This window comes from Physeter macrocephalus, chromosome 4 (assembly GCF_002837175.3).
Source record: "Physeter macrocephalus isolate SW-GA chromosome 4, ASM283717v5, whole genome shotgun sequence".
In the NCBI taxonomy this organism is placed as follows: Eukaryota; Metazoa; Chordata; class Mammalia; order Artiodactyla; family Physeteridae; genus Physeter; species Physeter macrocephalus.
The window spans coordinates 31410451-31427851 of NC_041217.1; the positions used below are offsets into that span (position 1 = coordinate 31410451).

At 42.3% G+C, this 17401-nt stretch overlaps 1 protein-coding gene across 4 annotated transcripts in view; it reads left to right on the forward strand.

Moving 5' to 3' along the window:
* The first annotated feature begins 244 nt into the window (after positions 1-244).
* Positions 245-17401, forward strand: part of PTPN14 (protein tyrosine phosphatase non-receptor type 14) — a 175113-nt gene continuing 157956 nt past the window's right edge. For 2 of the 4 annotated variants that reach the window (XM_007101547.4, XM_007101548.4), the window contains exon 1: positions 245-341. The gene's annotated coding sequence lies outside the window, so the exon portion shown is untranslated. The remainder of the gene's footprint in view (positions 342-17401) is intronic. The other 2 variants (XM_055084074.1, XM_028488455.2) reach the window with 1 other exon arrangement.

Genomic DNA, 17401 nt, shown 5'->3' on the forward strand with positions numbered 1-17401 from the left:
GCTGGTCCTCGGGGAGCGGCCGCCACTCGGTGGCCCCTGGCGGTCCTTCCCCTCCCACCTCGCCCATCCTCCCGGTCCCAGCCTCCCTCTGGCGGGACAGACCCGAGCCGGGGTGGTTCTCCTTTTCCCCTTCTCCGAGCGCCCCCGCGCCAACTCTCGCGCCGGGAACGCGGCGGAAACCTCCCTCCTCTTTCGCCTCCTCCGGCTCCTTCCCTCCGCCCCTCCACCGCCAGCCACTGGAATCAATTCCTTGGGGGAATTGGGGCTTCGCCGCTGCCGCCGCCGCGGAGGACAGCCTTTCCGCGCGGGACTCCGGGGCACCGATAGGGCCATGTAAGCAGGTAAGTGGCGTCTGGGGCGGGGAGTCGGGCCCGGGGTTGGGGGCCTCTTGGGCGCTTCGGGCGCCTTGCCGATGACTTGGGCAAACGCTGGCAACGCCGACTTGGGATCGGCGGCCCGGGACGCCTGGCAGGGCAGCGGGGGCGCGAGGTGGCCGGGCCGCAGGAGTTTTAAGTAGCGGTGGGAGCCGCCCGCTGCGCCGCACAGCTTGTCTGGGGAGTTAAGGTGGAAGGTGAGCGCCGTCTGGAGAGCTGGTGGTGAAATCCACACTCTCGCCCCCTCTTCCCCATTAATGCCCTTCTCCCTTTTGGGAACCAGAGAGGGCCTAGTGAGGGCAGCTGGAGATACCCAGACGGTGTGGGCCGGAGGATGAAAGCCAAAGACGCTGCTGCCTCTCGGGCTGGAGAGGGACTCTCTCCGCGACCCTCCTCTGCCCCCTAAGGAGGCAGGATCTTGAGAGGGAGAGGAGTTTGCATGCCCTCCCACTAGGCCCCAGCCTAGCCACCAAACCCCAGGGCTTCCTGGCCACTACTTGGGTGGTCGGGCCGGCCCATGGGGAAAACCTGTGGCCGCATAATTTCAGAACAGGTCTCCACCTCAAACTCTCCAAGTTCTGAGTATTAACAAGTTCTGAGGGTGTTGTTAATACACCGTCTCCTCTCTCTCCTGGCATGACCGCTACATCTGGGGTTTGAATGCTTGTAAGGGATTTTCCAACTTTTGAAGGGAGCAGTGAGGTAACGCCGCCCCTGTGCCCCTTTCCTGTCCTCTTCCTCTGGCTGCCGTCACCCCCAGCTGCAACTTAAGGAGATTGTGGGGTTTCGTCTTCAGGCTGTCCAGGGACTGGCTGTTGCAGGCTCTTTGTGAAGGTGAGGAATCTCTAGACTGCTGGCTGCCCGTGGGTTACAGGATTTTCACCAATGTGTGAATTTCTTCAAATGGGTTAGTTCACCCATTCATTCAAGGAATCTAGTGTTGCAGTTTCCCCTCTGGGCTAGGAACAAGGGATACAAAGATGCTAAAACAAGATCTGACTGCAGCCTCCCGGAGGAAACCCTCAGGCTGATCTAGAAGTAGAGAGTAATGAGAGGGCCTGGGAAGCCTTGGTCCGGAGGTGAGGGGGTGAGGTGTGCGCTGAGCTGAGAGGATTGAGGTGTTCCTCACCTGGAGGGCCGATGAGGAAAGTGCATTTCGAGTAGAGGAAAGAGCTTGTGCAAAGTAAGTCATCCAAAAGACGAGTACAAAAAGGTCATACCTAGTGGCTAGCTGGGGGCGGGAGGGAGATTTATGGCCAGGTTGGTTCAGTGTAGCCGGGGTAGCATTTTTTTTTTTTTTTTTTAATATCAGAAATTAAAGTGGAAGCATGTACAGGAACCAAGTAGCTTCCAGAGGAGCACACATCTCTCTTTTTGGACACACCTTCATGCCTGATGCTGTTTCTACAAGCAGTGGTTGTGGGACCATCTACATTTTCATTGACACTAATTGGCCCAGGCCTGGTTTCATTAGAATGGTATTGATTCCCTTTTAAAGAGCCACCTGACAGCAATAGGCGATAATACTGTAGATTACAGAGCCCTGTATTAGAGTTGCCTTATCTTTTGGTGATGGCCTTAAAACCTTGTGCCTTAGAATGATAAGTTAATGAATGGGGGGCTGAACAGCACGGTGCTCTTTTGCCTAATCCGAATGGGTGGCCATGCTGTGGAGGGTGAGTTCGCGGATGTGTCACTGTGTTTGTTGTATTCTCCACTTTTCCAAGTTGTTACTGCCCCAGCACGGTTGGAAGTATGACTTTCCCTTCCTCTGAAACTTTATGAAAAACTGAATGTCTTCTAGGAGATTGCTGTAGCCTGATAGACCAGGATTCAGCAGATCATGCCTAGAAATTTTTTTTATAGTACGGTAGCCTCCTGTACGTGGTTTGCCTCTCAAGGGTGCCTCTTCTCGGGGCTGAAGTGGCGTTGTAGTATTATTCATAGTGGCTGCGTCCTGGCAGAGGTGGCAGAAGTCCAGCTTTCGGTGACCTCAGGCCAGTCCACCAGAGTGAGAAAAGCACACTGACTTCCTACAGTGTCCGGTGTTTACCTAAGCTCCCCGCAGACACCATACCTTATCTCAAGAACAGCCCCTTGACGAGGGTTTTCCTGGAGGTACAGGACCTGCTTGAGAGAAATGGCTCAAGGGAAGCTTTTTCTTGCTAATCCCAGGTAGACACCCAGCCTCCATCATCGGCTTAAACACATAGTTAATTTTAATGCTTTAGTTATTTAGGTTGGTGCGGACCATGTGGAACGGACAGCTGTAATGGAAAGAGCAGTTTGACTATTTTCACGTGGAGGAACCTAAAGAATTCAGAGGAAAATCAGAATTTCGGGGAGAATTCTTACTTGTCCTGAATGGAAGAGCCGGAAGACAAGAACTATGAAAATTTTTTTTGTTTCCCAGTGCTGTCCCTCCTTATTGAGGGTTTCCATTTTTGGCTCCAGGGAGGCAAACATAAACCCTTAGATTGCACATTGTCCCCCACCTGGGTTCCATATTCTTATCCTTCGTCACCTGCGACCCTGCATTCGAACTTCTTTACTTAGTCACCAAATGCTGTGCATTTTTTGGAACTCATTCTAAGCCTCAGAACAGTACTGTGCACTTTGTTAGCGGTAAGGCAGGGGAAAGAGATGAGATGAACTCTTTAGTCAATTCAGTTATTGCTGCTTGTGCTGATTGAAAAAGAATGAGGGAAAACAAACAAGTTTTGGTAGAGAAGAGGTTAAAGTTAATGTCTAAAATAAGACTCTGTGGTCTCCTCTTATTGATTTAATTCTCTCTTCCCCTGTCTGAGCCCCGGGGAGGGCTTATTAAATGGTCCAAGGGGTGTGTGTAGCCTATTTTGCAGCTTTTCCGGGCTATCGGTATGCTGGTGCCAGGGATCCAGGGTTGGGAGTTCAAGTTATAGCTAGGTTTGTATTCCAGCTCTGCCATCGTTTAGCTGTGTGATGTTGTCCGAACTTCGCAGCCCTTCCAAGTCTCCATTTCTTCATCTCTTAGATGGGGCCAGTAGTATTTAACTTGCCAGGATATTTGTGGGGAATTCTGTGTAACGCTGTATGTCCCTCTGCTAACAGTGCCTCCCTCACAGAGTAGGTGTTGGGTCAAGGATGGCTATTTATATGTTCCAGGAGTTATATGTGGCCATGAATGTGCTCTTTGTGTGTGTCATTTTTTCCCCAGCAGCCTGAATTCACATGTGTGCCAACATACACATAAAGCTTTGTCTTTGACCCCTTTTTTTTTTTTTGGTCTATTGGCTCAAAGCACACGTGTTGGCTGGCAGCTGCTGGCCTCTCATATATGAGGAGGTTGAGCGTTGCAGGACCAGGCAGTAGGATAGTTGGGAGGAAAGCCACGTAGACAAGGGCAGAGAAAAGGATTCTTTTCCCTGTATACTACTTACTGTAACAAGGGTCCAGTGCTAATACAAGGATCCTTGTGTTTCTAATGTTGAAATCCAGTTAATTAAATGTTAGAATAAATCCGCCTGCCTTTATAGCAAGAGTGCAAAAGCTAGCTGATCGACACAAATGAGTGTCTTTGCAGCCTTGCTTTCCTTCTTTGAAAGCGGCAGCTGCTGGCCTCTCATATATGAGGAGGTTGAGCGTTGCAGGACCAGGCAGTAGGATAGTTGGGAGGAAAGCCACGTAGACAAGGGCAGAGAAAAGGATTCTTTTCCCTGTATACTACTTACTGTAACAAGGGTCCAGTGCTAATACAAGGATCCTTGTGTTTCTAATGTTGAAATCCAGTTAATTAAATGATGTTAGAATAAATCCGCCTGCCTTTATAGCAGGAGTGCAAAAGCTAGCTGATCGACACAAATGAGTGTCTTTGCAGCCTTGCTTTCCTTCTTTGAAGCCCAAGTATAAGGAGGCAACTGCAATGCCTTTCGTGTCCTGCCAGCTTCAGGTCGCATGAACTTTAACGTTGCCTTTCATCCGAGAAGCCTAAAGTATTTGGCAAACATTAACTCATTGATCTTCGTATCAACCTCCCAGCAGGAGGGAATGTTAGAAGAAAGGAACAACTCCTAAAACATCAGTAAGGCAGGTGTGTAGTAGCTGTTCTAGAAGCAGAATGGATTGTTATAGTCAAGAATTGGCTAGATCCTGCATACGGGATTGCAGACTGGTCCCAGGTCAGAGAGGACCCCTTTGAGTGGCCGAGGGAGAAAGTTTAAGAAAATGCAGATCAGGCTGGGTTTTTTGCAGTGGAAGGGGAGAGGAAATCACATTGCTAGGACCAGCCATTGCCTGTGCCATGTATTGCATGCACACCGATTATGAAAATAAATAATCTCTGAATTATTTATAATTTTGAATGAAAGGATATGATGCAATGCTTGTGGATGAGGATTTAGAGTAGCTGAGGGTAAAAGGTAATAGTGACTAAGTACCTTTTTGTGGGATAAGGGTGGTTATGTGTCTAAGTTGGATTATAAATGGCGTATTAACATTGTTTTAATTTCCTTTCCCTTTTTCCTGTTGGTTCCATATGCCTCAGCTTGGTTTTGTTTTACTCTCCAGTCAAGCTTTTGTTGGACTTGCTTTATGGGCCTTGCTACTGGAAAAAACATACTGTGGCCATGCTTAGATCAATCTTGTGTGTAAGATTTGATATGTGGGTGATTTAACTTAGTTCCTTAGGGGACTCCATTAGGCCCAGCTCAAGGGTTTCATCCTGAATCTGGTCAATTAGCTTGACCCAGAGGCTTGTTGCATATCCAGAGATCCTGTAACCCTAGGCGACCATCCCATAAATGCTTGATGTTGCTTAACAGGGAGGTGTCTGGTGAGAAAATGAGAAAGGGCTCGCTGGTGGTGTGGCATCCTCTGAGAAGCAGAGCATCCTTTTCATGGTTGTAATGTTTGAGATTTTAGTACTGAATGATATTCCTAAATTAGAAAGCTTTACGGTGAGGACCCCTGACTTGCCCTCCTTTGCTTCGCTGTTGAAAATTAGCAAAAGTTCCTGATGCTTGTCTTTGTGCAGAGTGTATCCTTTTCTAACATATAGTTTCCTCAAGTCTTTGGAAATCTGTCTCCTGGGAGTTCTTTCTTTCACACTCCATTCTCCTCAAGTAATGGGGGCATTAGCTAAGGCTGTAGATCTCAAAGTCTAGCGAGCCTCAGAATCACCTGGGGGGCTCCTTAACCACAGATTGCTGCTATTCCCCACACCACCCCACCTTCTGATTCTGTAAGGCCTGGGGTGGGGCCTGGGAATTTGCATTCCTAAGGAACTCCCAGGTGGAGTTAATACTCCTGGTCCTTTGATCATCTGCATTTTGAGAATCGCTGAGCCAAGGAATCTCATTTTGGTCCATCCATCCCAGTCAGCCTCGGGGTGGTAGTCACTTAAGTTTTTCACGGTATTTGTTTGAATGATTCTGTTTCTGGTTGCTTTAGAGCTCTGGAGGGGCTGGGGGTCACTTAGTGGCCACTTATCCCTAGCCAGACCCATGGCGAGCATGAATTAGATGCTTACATTTTAATGGATTTGCTTGGCTATCCTCTCCCATCCAGACCCCTCCGCTTGGTTCCAAACAGTTTGGTTTATCTGGTACTTCCCTCCATCTGGTTATCCGATATACATGCCCAATTCTACCTGGCTCAGATTGAACTCATTAGTTTCTTGTCACAAAATCTGCTGCTTCTGTACGTCCTTAGTGACATCACCTGAGTTAGCTGCTGAAGCCAGGCAGTTGGAGTTCACTTCAACATGTCACTCTTTGTTAGCACCCCCCAACCCTGACCCTCAAACCCCAATAACAGACCCAGTCAGTCCCTAGATCCTTTGAGTCTGTGTCTCTAAAATATCCTTAATTTGTTCCTTTCCCTCTATCCCCACTGCCTCTTTGGATTGTTCAAGAGTTTCAAAGGCTGTCTTTCATATATTCTTCATCTACTCTTTCAAAGAGTTTTCTAAAGCACAAATCTTTTATGGTATTTAAATTCTTATTTCGCTTCTTATTACCTGTATGATAAAGCTTCTTTATTCTGAGTACCTTCCCATTTCCATCTGTTGTTCTTCCTCTCTCTCTCTGTTCTAGGGCCTTAAGATTTGGTGATGTGTAATCCCCTCTCCTTTGTTCCTTACATTCCGACCCTGAGCGACCTTTTCCCCTTTGCCACCTGCTTAGTCCCTGTGCCTTCAGCTAAAGCTTCTCCTTCCCTTACACGCCTTCCCATGACCAGTTAGGCATTCCTTTCTTTATAGCTCCAGAGCGCTTTGCACTTAGCTCTATTGGTAAGTTCTGTCTCACCATATTATATATGTTTACCTCCCTGTTTCCCCTACTGAGTTATAAGCTTCTCCTGGCAGGATTCACGTTTTATTTGGTTCAGAATCTCTACCCTGTATGGAGGTTGGCTAGAAATAGCCACGGCTTACCTTTACTGGTGCTGACTCTACCCCAGTGTTCTCAGCACTTTCGATGATTTTATTATGTCTTTCAACAGCCCTGTGAAGTAGGTACTATTATTATTGCTGTTTTGCAGAGTCTGAAAGGGAGTTGACTTTTTTTTTTAAAGTGTTTAAAGAATCAGTGAATGAATGCATTTCTGAAATACTGACCTGAAGGTTTAGAGCCGAGTTTAGTGTGGAATTTATTATTTATTCTTTAATAGGAGGTGTGGTGCTCTGGAAAGATTATATCTTGTTAATGACTGTAAGTGATTTTAAGTTAAACAGATATCAGTGCTGTTTATGATACACATCTTATTTGTTTATCTGAGGAGATGAATCACATCCCTGAGCTATTTTATCAAGTCACTGATACTCTGGTTCTTATTGTTGTTTTGTTTTACTTGTACACTTTCAAAAACATGGTAATCTTCTTCCTCATTTTTCAAACCTAGGAAACCTTGCAGATCCAGGGGGTGTAAATATCACAAAAAGATTAATAAGTTGGAACACTTGGGGGTTAAGGCATAAAACAAAATTGTTTTCACAAGTTTAGATGTACTATTGACTAGAATATGCTTAATTTCCTTTCTATGCATTATTTTCTTTTGCACCTTATGTTAAAGACGAAAAGGCAAATCACTCATTATTCAACCTCTGGGTTACTAGTTTTTAAAATGAAAAGGAAAGAGACACTTCATGACACCGTGTCACAGCGGATACCAACCTATCCTTAACCAAGACGGCCTGTTCTGCATACAGAACCATGTAATAAGCAGCAGTGATGTCACTGACGTTACCACCCACATCACGAGATTGGCTCTGGTCGTTATTTCAGTTCTCGAGTAAAAGGGACTAAGGCAGATTTCATGGTCATGAAAGTGAGTTTGTTATGAATTACATGTATACACTATATATACTTCAGATTGATCTTTAAGGTTCTCCACAGGTAATCCCCAAATGGTCCTCTGATTTCTGCAGATTTATGTCCCACTCTTCCCCAGGGTTCTGCCAAGCTGCAGCTGTTTCTTGGACAGACCCAATAACTTGTCACCTATGGTTAGGCTCTTTCCTTGTGCAGGGATCGTGATGCTCAGCCATCCTAACCTGTCAAAAGCATCCTCAAGATCCACCTTAAGTACTGCTCCTCTGGGCAGCCTTCCCCATCTCACCCCCTGGCCAGGCCCCTCTGCCGCTTTGTCTTGGCATTTACCTCTTTGTGCCTTGTGTCCTGGTTAAGCTGCCTTATCCCTGTCCTTAGCCTGCCAGCTGCCCAGTAGCTGCCAACCCGCCTCGCTGTCTCCACGTCCCTCCTCATCCCCAGCACAGACCGTCCCAGCCTGTTGCGTCTCTTCTGCGGCTGGTCACCTGTAACTGTTCATTCGGGTCTGCCTCCTGCACTCCGAGGCTGAGGTTGCCCCTTCCTCTCTCCATCGTGACAGTCCTTCAGCAAAGACAGTTATCTCGACGTCTCTTTGTCACCTGACCTGCCGGTCTCTGCCAGTGCAGAGACCGGTCCACCTCCTACACTGCAGAGTCTTGTTTTAAACACGTCTGATATTTTCAGTCTCTTGCTTGAAATCTTTCTTGCCACTTTATATTGTTTAGAGACACAGATGTCTGTCGTAAAAGTACGGTTGACCCTTGAACAACATGTGGGTTAGGGGCGTCAACCCCCCACACAGTTGAAAATTCTTATGTAATTTACAATTGTGCTCCCTCCCCCTCCCCAATATCCGTGGTTCCACATCCACAGATTCAACAAGCCACGGGTCAAGTAGTTCTGTAGTTACTTACTATAAAAAATAAAAATCCAAGTATAAGTGGACTCATGTAGTACACACCATGTTGTGCAAGGGTCAACTTGGTAAAGAAATGCCAGAAAAATAATAAACACCAAATACAGGGGATGGGTGGTGGCAGAGGTGAGGAGAGATGTGGTATTGTTTTATTTCCTAAGCTGGGTGGTGGGAACATGTATGTTTACTATATTCTCCTGTCTGTCTAAAATATTTAATTTTAATACTACGTGAAACTGCCCACAGTCAAATGCAGACTTCTTCGCGGAGCATTCAGGGCTCTGCATGCATAGCTCTTTTTCCCACCTAACCTAACTTCTAGCCTGGGCTGGCAGCATTTCTCAGGGTTGAAACATTGTGGATTAGACTCATGCTGTTCCTGTTACCCTTCCCTTGAATTCCTTTTCCCATCTGGTCACATCATAATTTCCTCTGTTCCTTCATGTCTAGTACGAGTTTTACATCTTCTTAGATGTTTTGTCTGACATTCCCTTTTGATCATTTGGGAGAGTTCATTGTCCCCTGATCTGTCTTCCCTTGGTCCTCTCCCCATTCTTTACTGATAAGCATCACATTGGATTATAGCTGTTTGGTCATCTATCTCCCCAAAGCTGTGAGCTCTTCAGGGACATGTTTTGTGATTTATTTATCTTCGGGTTCTTGGCACCTGCTGCAGAGTAGAAGTTCAAGAAATGCTTGAAATTGTTGAGTCATAGATGTAAGATTAATGTTTTTAATTGAAGTAATTTTTTAAAAAGCGTGTCTGAAAATACTTCAAATCAAATTGAAGGGGTAATATCTTGGGGGCTCAATATCGGAAATGTAGACTGTAGATTGAATTGATTTACACATGGATGTCCTAATTCAAACCCATGATTAGTTTGAGAAATTATTTCTTCTGCTTTTCCCTTTTCCCTTATGGTGATGGGTGATGGTGTAATTGTTTTGGTTTGTTCTTATTTTTTAGTCATTTCCCCCCGGGACCATGGAGTATGTTGACGGTCTCTGTAGCCGTGTCCAAGGGATGTGTGAGTCTAGGTTTTGAAGTAGATCGGGGCTCTGAGGTGGTACCACTTGTTGTAAGGGTGACTTATGCCATCAACGCTACTTTCTCTGGGATGGAGAAGCAACACATCCTTGTAGAGGAGAGGCAGCAAAGTTTATTTTTGCGGCAGACGTGTCCCACTGCAGAGCTATAATAACTGTAATGAAAGAGGTTTATGCTGTATTAGGTTTTTGAAGGGTGTACTGCTCTGTTACCAGGGTCAGTGGTGACAGCTCAAGCCAGCAATTAGGTTTCATTAAAGACTCCAGCAGGCAATTAGCATTCGTTTCTGCCAATGAAATCCTGTGATCTACTGTTAAGCATATTCTTTTTTTTGTTTGTTTGTTTTTTGTTTTGCGGTACGCGGGCCTCTCACTGTTGTGGCCTCTCCCGTTGCGGAGCACAGGCTCCGGACGCGCAGGCTCAGCGGCCATGGCTCACGGGCCCAGCCGCTCCGCGGCATGTGGGATCTTCCCGGACCGGGGCACGAACCCGCGTCCTCTGCATCGGCAGGCAGACTCTCAACCACTGCGCCACCAGGGAAGCCCAGCATATTCTTTTCCATTAGACATTTTGTAAGCTGTGCTTTACATGACGAAGGTACACATTTTTTTTTAGACATACACAAGTCTCCAAATTATCATTTGAAAAATGGGGCTGACTTTTAGACCCCTGTGTCTGAACCTGTGGGTTATACTGTCATTTTGGGTGGATTGTTCTGTTTTAAAATCTGTACGTTTTAAAAAGATCATATAAATTCTTTTATTCAAAGGCAAGGAATTTTTTATGGAATATTATATAATTATGTGATTTATGAGGGGGAAAAAAGTGTGACTGATGTGAAATGAATTAAAACTCCAAAATAATGAAGTGACACCTACCGGTTTTAATTATATTCTTTAGAAAATTATTGTTTTTCTTAAGAGGCATCTAAAAATAAAGGCTGGGAAGCATGATTTGTGCTGTGTTTCTGCGGAGCAGCTGTTTGGTTGTTTTCAAAATGAGGCTTATTTTCCAAGGGCTAGGTTTGGTACAAGTGTGTGTCTCATGTCGCTTCATCCTCATGCAGGTGTTTAGTCATTTAAGCTTGGCCTGTGAATATAAAGTGGTGTTTACACTTTACTCCATTATTCAGATAAATTTCCTTCCTCCTCTCTTTCTCCCTGCTCCAATCCTTTCTCCTCCCTTTTTTCTCCCTCCATCACTCCCTTCCTTTATAAGAAATTACCTTCATCTGGAGGATTCTGATAGGTTAATTACTGTATATGTATCAGGGATGATAAAAGGGAGAAAGGCACAGTGCACAGCCCATCGGGCCAGAAACTCAGTGCAAAGGTCTGCAAAGATGTCTATTTCCATGGGATAATTAGACTATCTCCCTGCTGTTTGATTCTCTCAATTCATTATTAATTTTTCTCATTTGTAGACTGCTAGAATGGTGATAATGGCTGAGCATAGCGGTTTGAAATCTGTGTACATGAACGTGTTAAAGACGCCAAGAAGTCTTGCAATAAACAAAAATGTATTGAAGCTGAATTTATTTTAGTTAGGACCTTTCAAAAAATTGATTTTATGAACCACATGTAATCTCAAGGCACATGAATATTATATGAAATACTTTCTAGAAAAAGCTCAGTTGAGAAGGTCCCTGGAATAATAGAGAAGACTTGTTTTGTTGTCTTTAAGAAACTCAACATGTAAATTAGAGAGTAGAGCGACTTGGATTATTAATACAAGTAAGCATTTAAAATCTTCATTAGCAGACCAGACTAACTTTATACTTTTTATTACTTGAATTTTGGGGAGGACAAGCACAGAACAAGAGCAAGTTTAAAATAAAATATCAGGAATTTATTCACAAAACCAACCTTCAGGGAAAGTCTTAGGAACAGTAAACATTTAGTCTAATTTTATGTATTTATAATACAGGGAAGAGTATTGTTCAGATTGGATTTGAGGCACTACATCCTTCAAAGAAAGATCCATATATCTTCAGTAATCCGTCTGATTGAGGCCAGAAGCTGTGATTAATATATACATTACAGAAAAATCTTGATTCTCCAAATTCTGGTGATCAGCGCCACCCTCCTCCCACCCCCTTACTTATCATACTGCCAAAAGAAAGCAGTCAGGCTAAGGAGGTATAAACCATTGAGGGCTTTAGAAATGTCAGTGCAATTATTTTATTAATAGCTGCCACTGTGGCAGTTGTTTTGTGCAACTGGGCATTTAACAAAGACTCTATGACTATCACATGACCAGTTTTTCTCTTCCATGACCTCTTTATTATCTCCAGCTAATTATTAGCTCAGCATTTCCTTCATCAATTTTTCCCACTCTCATTTCTGACCTTTTACAAAGCAGAGCTTTCGGTATGGAAAACTCTTTTTCTCTACAGCCTTTCAACTCATACCAATCTTATGAAAGAGAGGTTATTTTTATATATAGTTTATCCTTGAGAAATATGAGAGTTAAAGAGGTTATTTGCTAATGTCTCACAGCTATGAAGTGGAGGAAGTGGATTTGAACTCATTCTCTCTGGCCCTATAGTTCAGGTTCTTAACCACAACCTTAGGCCCAGAAGTCTCTGCAGGTTGGGGACATCTGTTCTTCCTCCCTTCCTTCTTTCTTTCTTTCTTTCCTTTCATCCATTCATCAGTTTGTTTAATAAGCGCATTCTGATGTTTTCGAAGGTCAGGATGTTTTTCTGCTGTCCTGATCTTTAAAAGACTAAGCAACTCATCAGGTAGCCACCAGGCACATGTGACCATTTGGCATCTGAAATGTGACTAGTTTGAGTTGAGACGTGCTGTATCAAGTACACACCACATGTTGCAGAATTAGTACAAAAAAAGAATGTCGAATATCTTGTAATTTAAAAAATTGATTACATGTCAAAATATTTCAAATGAATTGAATACAGCCTATTATTAAAATTAATTTCATGTGTTCTGTTTTGCTCTTTAAATGTGACTACTGGCGATTTTTGAATTACCTATGTGGCTTGCATTTGTGGTCCACGTTATAGTTCTTTAGGACAGGACTGTTACAGATGGTTATCCAACTACTCCTGGGAGCCCTATCCCCGAGTGATGCCTGAGGACTGAGGGAACAGTGGAGAGAGATGGAAATTAGAAATCGTTTTTGGGTGACGGTAAGAAGCAAGCTTGATGACGCCTTAGATGACCAGCAGAGAGAGACTACTGTTGGCTGGCATTTATTTACTGCTTACCATTTGCAAGTACTTTGTCAAGCACTTTAAATGGATTATCTTTTTGATCGTTATAACAACTCTGTGAAGTAAGTGCTCTTGTTGGCTTATTTTATAGATGAGAAACCTAGGGCTTAAAAAGGCTGAGGCACAAGATGGTACATTAGTAAATACCGGTTTACTGTGTAACACCTTTGGCATGCAAATACGAGTACATAAATGATGGAGCTCAGTGTCAAATCTGGGCATGAAGCCAGAACGTGTACTTGTAACCACTCTGCATCACTGCCTTTCAAAGGCAAAAGAGAAAGCATTACCTAGAACCAATCAACAGTAGTTCTTTTGTTCATTCACTGCCTAGGAAGGACGCACTCTCTTCTCCCCAGCACGGTCAGAAATATCATCTTTGATTTAGGGAATATAGTACAATAATCGATGACCTCAAGTTATCAAGAAATGATGAAATTATGCTTAATACACTCTCTTTACTAATCCATGCTTGCCTTGATTAGAAAGATATTTGTCAGAAATTGATTTTAGAAACTTTAAGCATACTTCACCTTGCTTTTAACTGAGGGACATTGATGTGTTGACTATTTCATAGCAAGTACAGATTTTGTAAATATAAGCATTAGATTTTTCTCCTCAATTAAAAAAAATTGGTAAAAGTTTATTTTATAAATCTATTTAAAAATTTTTTCATGTTTTTCTAGTCTTTGCTCATACGTAGACATAGTTTTATAGTTTTATATACTCCCTCACATATATGCATGCTTTTTGTATTTCTTATTGTCTTAATAATTAACATTTTATATATCTACATATAATTGACATACTGTGAATTCCTTTATTTTTTTGTTGTTGAAAATATATACATATATATTTCTTGCTATTCCATAGAAGATGATTGTGAGAATCTTCACATTAACAGTTTTTTTAAATCGTTATTGAATTTATTTTAGGATAAATTTCTGTGAAAGAGAGTGCTTGTTATAATGAACACTTATGATTCTTGAGTCACACAAATGTAATGGAATTTCAAACAGGTCATAAAGATAAATTCAAAGGTAGCACAACTTTATTTTCAGATAGGTGATGTATTTTCAGACCTTGCCATTGCACAGTGTTTGATGACTGGGGAATGGATTCTCCCCGCAAATAACTCTTGCTTTTGTCTGTTTTTTTTTGTTTTTTTTTGCACTTCCCTTCCTTGTAGTCTGACAAAAGAATTTGATGAACCCTGAATTCATACCTTCAAAAACTGAATAACCTTTTGCACTAGATTTATTTTTAGCATAAGTGTGCACTAATCTTTACATCATTTAATGCAGAAAACAGTGTGTTGGATAGAATTACTTCTGTTATAAATATGATCTGTATAAATTACTGAAAATATATTGGTATAAAGGTAGCATTTAAAAGGGAATTAAAGATTTATAAATACATACTTCATTTATAAAAATAATTATAGGGAATTCCCTGGTGGTCCAGTGGTTGGGATTCCGTGCTTCCACTGCAGGGGGCACAAGTTCAATCCCTGGTCAGGGAACTGAGATCCTGCAAGCCGCGTGGTGCAGCCAAAAAATAAAAAATTATAAACTGTTACATCATTCTAAGTTAGTTAATTTCTGGTGCTTGTTGGCTTGCTTTACTTTATATAGATGTCTTTGGCAAATGCCTATTAGTTTTATCTTCTACTTTTTCACAAGTTTTTTTCAAATATATGTCTTCCTATATCAGCTATTCTATAACTTGCCATATTTTGATGACTGTTATATTAGCTTTTGATATGGTCACAAAAAAGGTTCCAGCTTCTCAGTGGCTTATGACAAGAAACAGTTATTCCTTGTCTATGTGACATGGGTTCTGAAGTGTGCTGCAGCTCTTGGTGGCTTGACCAGGCTTGGTGCCGCTCCACACACGTCTTCTCATTCAGGAACCCAGGCGAAAGAAAGGACAGCCCCTGTCTGGGGCATGCTGTTCTCATGGCTGAGGCAGGAATATAGTGAGAAGCATGCAATCTCCTTTAAAGCTGCTGCGTGGGGACTTCCCTGGTGGTCCAGACTCCGCGCTTCCACTGTAGGGGGCATGGGTTTGATCCCTGTCAGAGAACTGAGATCCCACATGCCTCACAGCGTGGCCAAAAAAAAAAAAACAAAACAGGCTACTGCATGGGGGTGGCAAATATGCTATCTGCTCACATCCCGTTGGCCAAAGTATATCACATAGCCAAGCCAAAACCCAGTGAGTTGGGGACCTATACTCACCTTGCAGGATTCTCAGGCAAGGCACAGGGACATGGATGGGATATATTACAGGAGGGGAGGAGGGGAGCAAAGAATTGGGATCAATAATCTCATCTTTTATACCATCGTTGACTTAACTCTTCCCTTATGGTTTGGTATTTGGATTGTTTCCAACTTTAACAATTATAAATAGCATTGCAGTCAACATTGTTGAACAAATTACATTTATTTGCAGAGTATTTTCTTGGGATACAGTTTCCAAAGTAGGCCATCTGGGTAAGAGGGCATGAATTGCTTGTAGATCTTGTTACATATGACCAGATTGCTCTCTACAAAGGCTATCAGTTTATAGTGCCATCATCAACATTTAAATATACAATTTTCATCATTGCTTATAGCTTAATTTTTGTAATTATTAAACATGGTATTTTAAAACAAAAACTTTTAGAACAAATTGTATTGTTATTTTTTCTGTTAAATCAAATAAAACTAGGGCCACTTATAATCTCCTTTCCTGGTTTCTGAAAATCATTATAAAGAAATACTCCTTTTTGTCATCTTTTTTTTCTTGGTCCCATGTTTTTCTCAATACACTGTTTCTTAAACACATCTTTATCCTTACATTAAAACAGTAAAAAAAAAGTAAAAAGAAAACATACACTTGATTTGAGGTTTTATAACTTTTATCCAAAGCAAATCATAGTAATTATTACTGTGGAACTCGGTAAAAGGCTGAACCTACTCAAATTGCTGAATTTTGCTGCATATTTCAAAGTCTTAGGAGAGGACATTTGTTTATAGTTCTGTTGCCTAACATTGGACAGCTTTAATTCCACGGTGTTCAGATTCCTCTATGGCCTTATGGTTTATATAGCAGAAAATACCAATTGAAACTTAAGAACCAGTCTTTCCTACAGTTTTCCCCCCTCAAAGTGTAAACTAAAACTTTTTATTACCAACTGTATCCTCTTACTTGGCTTACTTTACAAGTGTCATGTTGCCTGCTGCTACACTTGTCTTTGGTTTCTGCTTTAGAAATAGTAGTATCTAGACATGCCCATCAATGTCCTTGGTTATATTTCCTCATGTAAGGATCTGAGACCTCACAGCAAAGGCAATAAGACTTTCAAGGCAGATAAGAGAAATCCTCAGGCCACTCAATCCAGAGTCCATAGGCAGAATAAGCAGGCGTGTGTTTGTGTGTGTGTGTGTGTGTGTGTGTGTGTGTGTGTGTGTGTGTGTGTGTGTGGATGGGAAGTGGTGTGCTGGAATTTGGCAATGATAGGTTGGATTTTGCAACTACCATTGGAGTGCAAATGCCTCCCACCTCATTTAGTGGAGGAACGTCAAAAATCCTCAGAACTGAGAAATCCATTTTAGAGGCAGCATGGTAAATCTTGTAAGAAATACTACAACTCAGTGGGAAACAAGTTGACGCGTGAACCAGACATCAGTGTGTGAACCAGAGTTTATTTGAACAGTAGTAGGTGCTGACTGCAGAATGTTAAAAGTGTGAGTATTAATATTGTGAGTAGTAGGACTCAGATTAGTGTTGAAGAAGTAAGGAATTTGAATAGATTTGCCATGAAAGTCTTTGGGTTTTTGTTCCTGAGATGGTTTCCTATTTCAGTTTAAGTTCATTTGGTGTAAGTTTTCTTGGAATTCATTGCAAATTTCTTGGGAAGATGAGGTGAGGACCTGTTGCTTTATGACGTTTTGATTTTGTAATTAAATCTTTTGGGAAAATTGGGATTCTGAGGCTCAAAGTAAGTGAGAATGAGAATGCTTTATGTTAATATTAGAAGAAACCCAGTAATTACAGAACAGAAGCGTTTAAAAATCAGTGCATTCAAAAACAGAAATATAGATCAATGGAACAGGATAGAAAGCCCAGAGATAAACCCACACACATATGGTCACCTTATCTTTGATAAAGGAGGGAAGGATATACAGTGGAGAAAAGACAACCTCTTCAATAAGTGGTGCTGGGAAAACTGGACAGCTACATGTAAAAGTATGAAATTAGAACACTCCCTAACACCACACACAAGAATAAACTCAAAATGGGTTAAAGACCTAAATGTAAGGCCAGACACTATCAAACTCTTAGAGGAAAACATAGGCAGAACACTCTATGACATAAATCACAGCAAGATCCTTTTTGACCCATCTCCTAGAGAAATGGAAATAAAAACAAAAATAAACAAATGGGACCTAATGAAACTTAAAAGCTTTTGCACAGAAAAAGATACCATAAACAAGACCAAAAGGCAACCCTCAGAATGGGAGAAAGTATTTGCAA